The sequence below is a fragment of the Canis lupus genome, chromosome X, assembly GCF_048164855.1.
Source record: "Canis lupus baileyi chromosome X, mCanLup2.hap1, whole genome shotgun sequence".
NCBI lineage: Eukaryota > Metazoa > Chordata > Mammalia > Carnivora > Canidae > Canis > Canis lupus.
This window is the reverse complement of record NC_132876.1, coordinates 83138226-83150488: the sequence shown is the minus strand read 5'-3', so window position 1 is coordinate 83150488 and position 12263 is coordinate 83138226. Positions and strand designations below refer to the sequence as shown.

General features: G+C 45.2%; 1 long non-coding RNA gene across 1 annotated transcript in view; it reads right to left on the bottom strand.

Annotated features, from left to right (window-relative positions):
- The window catches only part of LOC140627715 (uncharacterized), a 38459-nt gene extending 31630 nt beyond the window's left edge, over window positions 1-6829 (bottom strand). Inside the window, exon 1 of the long non-coding RNA XR_012026339.1 lies at window positions 6607-6829. This is a non-coding gene — a long non-coding RNA (uncharacterized lncRNA). The remainder of the gene's footprint in view (window positions 1-6606) is intronic.
- Between the last annotated feature and the right edge of the window lie 5434 nt (window positions 6830-12263).

The window sequence follows — 12263 nt, the reverse complement described above, 5'->3', positions numbered from 1 at the left end:
GATCAGAGACCTCCCTCCTCGGGATGTACGTCAACAAAGAACTCAGAGACTTCAAATAATACACATCCAAAGAGATCAGAGACCTTTACGCTAGGTCATATAGCCACAAACATATTTGAGAACTCACATTATATGAAATTCTCCCACCCCAAACACCTCAGAGGCCTCATTCCCTGGGAAGTACCAATACAAAAGTATCAGAGAACATGTACCCTTGATATACACCCATGAGGAGAGACCTCACATATTGGGACATATATAGGGATAGACAGCACTGAGACCTTACGTTCTGGAACATACAGTCACAAATAGATCACAGATTTCATTTTCTGGTATATACATCCATAAAGAGTTCAGGGAACTTACATCTTGGGAACTGCACCCACAAACATTTTAGAGACCTCACACTCAGACATACACCCACAAACACAGCAGAGACCTCACACTCTGGGACATACACCCTCAGACAGAACAGTCCTTATATCCTGCAACATACCTCCAACAAATGGGCCAGAGTGCTCAAACCCCCAGAACACATAACCAAAAAAGCTCAGAAACATACCAACCAGGAAAACAGATCCACAAATATGTCAGAGACCTCATATACTGAAAAATACACCCATAAACATGTCAGAGAATATACACATTGGCACATATACCCACAGAGACCAGAGATCTAACATCCAGGGACATAAAACCAAAAACAGATTAGAGAACTCATACCCTTGATATGCATCCAGAAGAGATACCTCACATCCTGAGAAATACAATGATGAACAGATCAGAGACCTCATACTCTGCGACATATACCCACAAGTGGATCAGAAACATTTACACCATTAGACCATACACCCACAGAGCAGAAACACATCCCAAGACATACACATCCAAATAGATTAGGGAACTAACACAATGGAATATACACCCACAAACAAGTAAAACCTCTCTCGTCCTGGGAAACACACACCCAAACAGATCAGAGACCTCATAATCTCATGTACACACATTCAAAAGAGTTCAGATACCTCACACCCTGGTACATATACCTGTGAACAGAGACCTCATATACTGCAACACAGAGCCACGAGCATGTCAGAGACCCCACACATTTGGAACACATACCCACAAACAACTCAGGAAGTTCATATCGTGGGACATATAGCTGTAAACAGTTCAGAGAGCTGACATCCAGAAACACAGATTTCCCCTGCCTTCAAAACCAGAAATACGAATATCTGGACATAGACTTTTGAACACAGCAGAGACTTTATATCTAGAGACTCACTGGCCCAAACTGCTCCATCACCTATCAGCCTGGATACAGATTCCAGTCACCTTCATGATATCTCTTCCTGGGACTTAAAACTCCATACACTTCAAAGAACAAACAAAACCTGTACGTGACCCTCCAAAGAGTTCATGGCTATGAAAACTAAGACACCCAGAACACCTCACATCCAGAACACAGACTGCAAAGGAGCTCAGAGACTTCAAATTCTGTACCCAAGTACAAAGTATCTTAGAGACATCATACCCGGGGACTAAGGATCCCAAACAGTTATGATCACATTCTGGCCATGAACCAAAAACAGCTCAGAATCCCCACACTTTGAGGCTTAGATCCCCAAATAGTTCAGTGACCTAAAAACACAGAGAGAGATCCCTAAAGAGATCAGAGCCCTAAAAATGTAAAACAGGGAATGCCCCAAATGCCCAGATATGCATACAGGTCACAAAAAGCTCAGACATCTCGAACCCTAGACAGAGACCCTCAAAGAACTCAGAAATGCCAGAAATTACCCAAAACTTAGCAGCGTAAGACAACAGCAAACACTAATCATCTCACACAGTTTTGGGGAGTCAGGAATTCAAGAGCAGCTTAGCTGCATGGTTCTGACTTTAAGTCCTTCAGGATGCAGTTATCAGAAGGCTCAAGTTGGGCTGGAAGCTTTGCTCCCAAGTTGGATCACTCACATTGCTGGCAATTTAGTGATGGCTGTTGGGTGGGGTGCCTCAGTTCTTTGGTGCATAGATCTCTCTCTCCATGTGGCTGCTTGAGTGTCCTCACAACATGATGGCTGGCTTCCACTAGTGATCCAAGAAAAAGCAAGACAGAAGCCAAAATGCCTTTAAAAATTTCCTCTATATAAGTATTGCTTTGCTGTATCCCACAAATTTTTTAAGTTTTCTTTTCATTTTCATTTGTTCAAATAGTTCAAACTACTTTTGGGGATGCCTGGGTGGCTCAGTCAGTTAAACATCTGACTCTTGATCTCAGTTCAGGTCTTGATCTCAGGGTGATGGGTTCAAGCCCTGTGTTGGGCTCCATGCTGGGCATGGGGCCTACTTAAAAAAATAAAGATACCAACTATTTTTTAACTTCTCTTATGACTTTTTTGATTCACCAATGCTCTGGACCCTCCCCCAAATCCTTTCTCCAGAGCTCAGACCCTGTCTCTTGCATAAAAGTACAAACCTGGAGGCACCTGGAGAGAGAGAGAGAAAGTACAAACCTATCTCTCTTATAACCGGATTTTCACAAGAACAATGTTTTTTCTCACTGTGCAGACTTGCCTTATGATGCACAGCCCATTATGTATGTTCTCAAAGGAACAGCTGAAGTAAAACTGTGGGTTAACTAGAGATAGAAACATAATTCTGGAGAATATTTACTCTTTATTGAACCTAACAGACATTTATAGTAAGCAATATGTGCACATGACTCTTATGTTCCAACTGAGACAGTCTCAGACCCATGCTGGCTCCTGGCCAGAAATGTCATTTACCTGTATATCATCCCTTTCCCCAGCCCTGAATTTTGCTTTCAGAAGGGATGTGTGATTAGGGAGAAGGGGGCTGAAATATGGAGAGTACAGGTATGTGGACTGTACATTGCCCTACTGACTCAGAGCAGTCTTGCAAAAACCTCAGTAGGTCAAATTAAGGTTTAGAAAGAGATGCTCCAAAAAGCTGAACTCTCCTACCACCCAACTGGGACTTGGGTTACAGGCTCTGAAACAGGTTCCACTAGGCTGCAAACACCCATGTGTACTGGGTGTGGACGAGGCCTGAGTGGAAAAAGATTCCAACATCCATCTGAGCAATGTCTATCCCAAGACAGGGCTCTCCACTCTGGGGCTGGTATCAGGAAACACAACAACCACCTCTCCACAACACAATCTCCACAAATGGTATCAAGGGAGATTCTGTGACCTCTAGAACAAAGGGAAAGATAGAAGTTCTGAAGGAAGTGGCCACCTGTATTTCCTGGTCCAGACGAGGAAGCTGGGGTGGCTATGAATCCATGTGGAGGAGTTCACTACTTACCACACGACTCTGATTTCTCATTGCCTTTCTCAACTGGCATATAGCCAGGGCACTGTGTGTGTGCCCCAAATGCCTCATGGCTGAATTTTGCCACGTGATGAGATCACTCTTTCTGGATACAGCAACCCAAAGAGCTCAGGGCTCTCAAACATTGGAGCAGAGACCTTGAGATAGACTGGTGACCTCACATCCTGAGAAACAGACCCAAACACTTCTCAGAGAACAAGAACTTCAGACAAACACCCCCAAGCTCCTCAAACACTTCATACCCTGGACCAGTAGCTCTCAACCGAAGGCAACTTGCTCCTCCCTCCCCTCCAGGGAACATCTGGCAATACCTAAGGACATTCTGGTTGTCATAGCTGGGAGGGGAGAGGTGCTACTGGCAACCAGTGGGTAGAGATCAGGGATGCCACTTGACAGTGCTCTTTAGCCAAAGACCCCCCAGGAACATACCTATAGTTGAACAAGTAGGGTTCATTATTCATTTCAGTTCAGTGAGGGAGAATGCACACCTTGGGAGCCAAGAGATGCCTTAGTAAGAGGGTATCAGAAAGAACCAATTAGGGGCACCTGGCTGGCTCTGTCAGAAGAGCATGTGCCTCTTGATCTCAGGGTTGTGAGCTCAGGCCCCATGTTGGGTTACTAAAAAATAGGGGGAGATTACTAAAAAATTATTTAATTTAAAAAAGTGGGGTGCCTGAGTGGCTCAGTCCATTAAGCATCTGCCTTGGGCTTGAGTCATGATCCCAGGATTCTGGGATTGATCTCCGTGTCAGTCTCCCTGGGAGCCTGCTTCTCCCTCTTCCTCTGCCTTCCACTCCCCCTGCTTGTGTTCCCCCTCTCTCTCTGTCAAATAAATAAATGAATAAAATATTTTTAAAAGAAATAAGAACCAATTATAGGATCTGGGTTTCAGTTAAGTGGTTTGGGGGAGGCCATAAAGAAGTGGAGCTCACTCTAGATTGGACAATGCCAGAAAGTGAGAGCAGTTTTATGACTGGGTATCTCAATAAATCTCATCTATAGCAAGGACAGACTAGAGTGAGAACAAAGCTGAAATTGGTATTAAAAAAAAAAAAAAAAAGCAGTCACTCGTTTTAACCAAGAGAGGGGGATGTTTGGTATCTTGTAGGTGGCACAATGACCAGTTTTTGTCTGTGCTGAGACAACATTATGAATTAGCTTTGCTTTGTCTCACCCCATCACGGTCTCAGAGTAACCTTGTCTAAGGTTAGTATTCTGTGAGATTCTGTTTATGTCTAATAGGAGAATAACATGGCCTAACTGTAAGTACAGGGACAACTCTGGATGTTGGGGGCTGCTCCCTTCTTCCCTCCCTCTTTCCTTCCTTTCCCATGCCAAACATCTTTTATGGGTTGACTTATATCCACCTCCCTCAAATTCATATGTTGAAGTCCTAACCCATAGGACCCCAGAGTGTGACCTTATTTGGAAATAGGGCCATTGCAGATATAAAACGAGGTCATATTCCTGGAACACAGTGGGCCCCTAATCCACTGTGACTAGTGTGTTTATTAAAAAAGGGGAGGGGGAGTTTGGACACAGGCACACACGCAAAGGACACTGTGTGAAGATGAAGAAATCGGGGTGATGCAGCAGAAGTCAAGGCACATCAAAGACTGCCAGCAAACCACCAGAAGCTAGGAGAGAGGCATGGACAGATTCTCGTTCTCACCCTCAGAAGGAAACAAACCTGCTAACACCTGGATCTCAGACTTCCAGCCTCCGGAACTGTGAGACAATAAATTTCTGTTGCTTAAGCCACTTCCCCCCCACCCTGCCCCAGTTTGTGGTACTTTTTTTTTTTTTACAGCAGCCCTAGCAAACTAGTAAAACATCCTACAATGCCCTCCATATCAAAGAATTTTCCAGTCCAAAATGTCAATAGTGCTGAGGTTGAGAAATCCTGCCCTAGACACAGAATCCAAAAGTATTGAGTGACCTCATAATCTCTGACAGAGACCAACAGAAACTAGCTGAGAGTACACATAGCTTTGAACTTAGACACCCCAAGGTGCTCAGAGACCTCACACCCTGAACACAGAAGCCCAAACAGCTCAGAGAAAATCTGCCCTGAAGAGACCCTAATAGATCAAAGATATCATTTTCTGGCACAGAAACCACCAAGGAAATAAGAGATCTAGCATCTAGAAACATACACCAAGTGCTCAGAGACATCACAGCATAGGACACAGAACCCAAGAGAGCTGTGGGTCCCAAAAGTTCAGATATTTCACACCTTGGTCACAGACATGAAACAGATGAACAATAGTTCACAAACAATAATATTCATTTCCCAGTTTTAAAGTAGTACTATGGTTATGTAAGTTCTTTATATTAGGAAAAGCAGGGCTAAGGGTATACAGGAACTCTCTGTATACAATTTTGCAACTTTCTCTAAGTCTAAAATGATTTTAAAATAAATTTTTTTAAAAAAGGAAAAAAAGATGAAAAGATGTAACAGGGAATTTGTAAAACTTAAAAAACACATTTTGCTGTAAGCTCAGAAAACAGTATTAAGCCCCTCCAGTGGTCAGAGAAATGCCAAAAAAAAAAAACCCAAAATGAAATTCAATTTTAAGGGGGAGGAACCCCTGCACACCCCAAGACAAAGATCCCCCTACAGCTTAGAGCCTTCTCACTCTGAGACAGAAACCAACAAACTCCTGGAAGATCTAAATCTCTGATATAGACCTCCAAACTGGAAACAGCATGTAGTAACTACCTTATAATGAGCTGACTGGCTTCAGAACCACTTTCCTCCTACTTATCTACTCTCAGGCAAACACCTCCCCTGCCTGATGCCTAAAATCCCATCACTTAAAAGTTTATCTTTGCAATTATATTTTGCCCCCTTCAAAATTCCCCTTTTAAATGCCACACACACCTCCATCCTAGAGCATAAAATCATGCATTTATGTTGCTTTTATGTCCCATCTCCTCTCCGTATTCCTCCATACACACACCTCCACACACCCTTAGTCAGGCCTGGTCCAGAGGGGGCAAGAAGCCTCCAAGTCATCCTCTCTCGGGGGAGGAGGGGACGTCTTAGAAGAGGATCCTAAGATCACCTTGAACCTTCTCTGCAGAACTCAGACCTATAGGTACCTTGAAATACAGATGCCAGGAGCCCCAGTGAAGAATTTTTCTCAGTGCTGCTGTGAAGTGAGTGAGTCCTGAAATCAATATAATGGGACACAATAAGCATTGTTTTCAAAAGAGTCAGAACAGATAGAAGAGAATAGAAAAGGTTACCCGACACATTCTGTGCTAGCCAATAATGCCAGCTTCTTTACAGGTGCGCAAACTGGTGTTCCCAGACGGGATTCGAACCTACGGTCTCCAGTAGCCAAATCCCTGCCTCTGCAACTGGGAAGGCTAACGCAGGGGCCATAGCGCCTGCGCCAAGTCAGCAGCCAATAGCAGCACGGAGCCAGACAACCCGCTCGTAGCCTATAAGTGATTCCCGAAAACCTCGGTACCCTGGAAGGGCTTAGGTGGGCAGTCTTACGGTAGCCAATCAGCGCTCAGGACAGGGCTTGATCCCGCCTTGTTCATCGCAGAGCCAATCACAGCTCCGCAGCCTTCCACCCCGCACCACCCCAGCTGTTGATCCGAATCGTCAGAGCCAACCAGACCTAAGATCGTGTGGTGGTGGCTTCCAGATGGGTGGAGGCTTTAGGCCAGAGGTGGGGTCCACCATCCCCCTCCCTGGGGCTCAGTTTGGTCAGGGCGGCCCCATTCTCTTCTCTGTTTGGAGTGCGGCAGATGCACGATGCAAAACAAAACGAGAAAACCTTTCACGTCCCTACGCCTACGGTGGTTTTTTCCAAAACACACGACACCCCCCGCGCCCCCGTGGTACCTCCCGGAGCAGACCGTTCCATCTCCCTGTCACACAATGGTATATCCCAGAGTCGCACCATCTTGTCATTAACTCTTCATTGCCACCCTTCAAGCTCTCCTGTGTGCGGCCTAGGAAGGGCTGTTCCATTTCAATGTCCCAGGAATCATTCAATCTTCCGTTCACACCAACACAACTAAGCAGAGTCTCGTGTCTTCTTCCCTGTGCACCTATTCCATTCCAGGCTCCCCCTCACACACCCCGCAATGGACCGTCCCAGCTCCATACCCTGATGATTTTGCTGAATGCGTCGCCAAGGTGTCCCAACCCCCTTGCTGCAGAGCCCTGGCCCGGAGAAAGGCACTGGCATCTCCTGATGGCAGTGTGAATTTGTGTGGCAGCATCTATCACAATGAAAATGGATAGCCCTTTCCGCTGGTACCACCAGAGTGTATGTGGCTTTCCAGGCCCCCGCGTCTCCACAAGCCCCTACAACTGCCCTGCTCACAGTAGGTACTCACATGGGAGTTTGTTGAATGCATAACTTCTTTGACCTGGCAATTCCACTTCTAAATATGTGTTCTAAGAAAATACACATTCACTGGTCTGTGTGCACGCGTGGAAGGAGCAAACAACTAGAGGGAAAAGGGTAAATTAATCAAGGTGATTCCTGTTATACTACGGAGTACAGGCTGGCCATTTAACAGTAGGAGACCTCGCCACTGAGACCTTGCCACTGAAAGATCGCAGACAGCTCAGGGACGTCATAGCACTGGACACAGGGCACAGAAAACCTTGGAGACCTCACACCATGGGACACAGAGTCCGAAAGAGTTCAGGGGTCTCCCACGGTAGACACAGACCACAGAACAGCCTAGACACCTCACACTCTGGCCAAAGGCTGGCAAAAAGCTCCAAGGACTCACATAACAAGACATAGATAACCAGTTATTTAATAGACCTTATCCTCTGGCCACAGACTACTACGAACATCACAGGAACCTCACACCCTGAAACCCTAAAGTACCTTGGGGACCTTTCACACTGAGACGCAAACCCCAAACAGCTTACATACCTCAGACAGGGACACGGACCCCAAAGCAGCTCAGAGATCTCGCCACCCGGAATATAACCTAAAACATCTGGGCAGGGGATCCCTGGGTGGCTCATCGGTTTGACGCCTGCCTTCCGCCAGGGGAGTGATCCTGGAATCCCGGGATCGAGTCCTACATCGGGCTCCCTGCATGGAGCCTGCTTCTCCCTCTGCCTGTGTCTCTGCCTCTCTCTCTCTCTCTCTCTGTGTGTGTGTGTGTGTCTCTCGTGCATAAATAAATAAAATCTTTAAAAATAATAATAATAAAAATAAAACATCTGGGCAAAGACTTCATACTGTTGACATAGACCATAAAATAATTCAGAGGCCTGGATATAAACAATGAAGGTGAACATCTGTATCTGCTGGAGGGACTATCTAAAGGACATACTGTTAATGGCAAGGGGAGCAAATGGGGGAAAATGCTCAAAGAGATAAGATGAGCATCAGCCCTGCAAAGTATTCTGAGACCTCACACCCAGACAGCTCAAAGAATTAGGATATAAGCCTTGTGACCCACTCCCTGGGATACTGACCCCAAACAGCTCAGAAAGGTGACACTCTGCACATAACTTCTCAAACAACTCAGGAACTTCACACCCCAGGATAAGACACAGCACCCAAAATAATCCAGTGACATCAGACTCTGGAAACATCTCTAAACAGCTTATGAGACTTTATACTTAGAAACACAGACATTCAAATGCTCAGAGATTCCACACCCTGGAAGAAAGTTTCCAAGACAGTGCAGAGACTTAACATCCTATAACAAAGGCCCCAGAACATCTCAGGCACCCCAAAATCTGCAACATGGAGTTCACAACAATAGAGACACCATACCTTAGATGCAGACTTGGAAACATTTTGGAAACATTTCAGAGACCTTATAACTTGGCACATAGTTTAAACAAATAAATAGATCAAAGACTTCAGACCCTAGAAACAAACCCCAAATATTGTAAGAGACTTCACACTCAAGAACACAGACACTCAAAAACGCTAACACCTCACACTTTGGAAAAGAGACATTGAGACGCGCCTGGGTGGCTCAGTCAGTTAAGTGTCTACTTAGGGCAGGATCCTGGGATCCTAGGATTGAGCCTGTATCAGGCTCCCTGCTCAGTGGGGAGTCTGCTTCTCCTTTTTCCCCTGCCCCTACTCAAGTGCCCGTGCTCTCGCTCTCTCTCTCAAATAAATAATTAAAAAAAAAAAAAAGAAAAGAGACATTGATTCAGCTAAGTGACCTTGCCACCTGGAAATAGGCCCTAATAGATCACACACATCCCTTGCTGGAACTGAGACCACCAAAAAGATCAGAAACCTCATGCCAGGAAACAAACCCCAAATTACTCAAAAACGTCACATCAATGGAACTTGGGATCCACATGAGCTGGGACAACTTGCCCACTAAGGGCAAGACCCCCAAACTATGCACAGATCTTCAGACACAGATACCCAACACCTCATAGACTTTACAAACTAAACACAGACCTCTAAAGCATTTCAGATATTATATACTATGGGATACAGAATAGAGATATCATACCTTGTGACACATCCCCCCATAAATCATTGAAAATCAGCCCCAAATAAAGCAGGGACATCATAATCAAGAAAGTAATCCCTAATCGGACAAAGACACCACACTCTGGGACTGACATCTCCGAAAGGAGAGAGATTTCACATCCCAAATGGCTCAAGGATAGCACCTCATGGAACTCAGAATCCAAAGAGCTCAGATACGTCACACTCTGAAACACAAAGTCTGAAACAACTCTGGGAACTTAGGCCCCAGACACATACCCCCAAACAGCTCAGAGATCTCACAGGTCAGGACACGGATCCTGAAACCCCTCAGTGGCCCTCCGTGGCCTCATGCCATGCCATACATTCCCATAAAAATACCTCAGAGATATCAGACTCTTGGGAAATATACCCAGAAATAAATCAAAGACCTCATTCTTGTAACCAAGACCCACACGAACATCAAAGACCTCATACCTGGAAACATCTGCCAGATGGCTTCAAGATCTCATGTAATGGGATCTAGACCCACAAGAGCTATGAGGTCTCACATCCTTGATGGAAACTCCCACAAAGTTCGGAAGCCTTAAGACCTGGACCTACGGCCTCAAAGAGTTCAAATATCTCACATGCTGGGAAAAAGACACTCCTGACAGCTTAGAAAACATTCATTGAGGCAAAAAGAAATATAAACTCCTCATCAATCTCATTCTGTCATAGCTGACCCCAAGACCACAAAAATCTCACACCCTCAGACACAGAACATAACACAATTCTGAGGATGCTGACCCCCAAGGAGCTCAGAGGCTTCAGAGGCTGTAGTGTTTCCAGGTCATTGTTGCAGAAACCTCACACCCCAAGACACGGTGTCTCAAAGAGCTCAGAAATCTCAGACTCTGAGCACAGCACAAAACAAATCTGAGGCCTTAAACTTTGGACACTGACAACTCCATACCACCCCTCCCCCACAACTCCCACCCAACCTTACAGACCTCTAGAGAACAGAAGAACTCAAAAACATAGAGATCTCACATCCTATCACACACCTCAAAGAACTTCAGAGGTGGACACATGCCCAAAACAACTCCAACAATTCTCATCATATGCACACCCCAAAATGGCTCAAAAATTCACCCTAGGGCATAAACAGTAAGTACTTCAGAGATCATATCTCCTGAGAGCTAACCAAAACCACTCAGAGGACATGACATTTTGGACACAACACCCCAAACAGCTCAGAAGTCTTGTGCTCTGGAACCCAGATCCATGAATACACAGTGATCTCACACAGTCATACAGATGGCTAAAGAGCTCAGAGACCCCACTCCTCGGAAACAGAGGTCACAGCCATCATAACCTTGACAGTGACTATCAATAGGAACAGACTCTTCACACGTGGAAACACATCCCAAATGGCTCAGAATTTCCATCGTGTGGGATGCCTGGATGGCTCAGTGGTTGGGCCTTTGGCCAAGGGCGTGATCCTGGAGACCTGGAATCGAGTCCCGCATCAGGTTCCCCGTGGGGAGCCTGCTTCTCCCTCTGCCTGTGTCTCTGCCTCTCTCTGTATGTCTCTCATGAATAAATAAATAAAATCTTAAAAAAAAAAGAATTTCCATCATGTGACACAGAACCCAAAACAGCATAGAGACTTCACACCCTGGACACATGCCACAAAACAATTCAGAAATCTCATGCCATGAACAGAGATACCCATGAGCCAAAAGATGTCATGTTTTGGGGTTCAGATCCAGAAAAAAAATCAGACCCCCAAAGAATCCTTACAACCTGCAAACAGTCACCAGTTACTCAAAGAGTTTAGATGCCTCACATCTAGGACACAGACCACAAAACTAATCAGAAATTCCTATCTTGGTAGCAGGTTTTGAACAGGCTACCAAGGAACAGGCTCCTGAATAGCTCACAAACTACATAGAAACCAATCAGCATAGAAACCTCCTATTTGAGCCACAAATATAAAATTCTGAGACCATATACCCTAGGAATAGACCACTAATAGTCCATAGGTGTCACACCCTTATACAGAAACCACAAAAAAATGTGAATGACCTCACACCTTGGAACATACCTCAAATGACAGGGATTTTGTGGCATGGAACACAGACCCAAAAGAACTCAGACACCTCATACCCTTTAGACAGCTCGGGTCCCCAAACAGCTAAGAGACCTCACTCCCTGGACACAGACTGAAAAAATAATTCATAATCTTCATACCATTAACAAACATAATTGAAAGAAACTCAGGAACCTCATATATTAGGACACAAACATGGAACCACCTCCAAGGGATCACACTGTGGAACACACCCAGGGACATAGTAATTCAAAACCACTCAGAGACCTCATACCTTGGAACAGAGCCCTCACTCCCGACACCTCAGAGACTTCATAACCTGGGACCAAATCCTACACAGAGTTCAAATGCCTCAA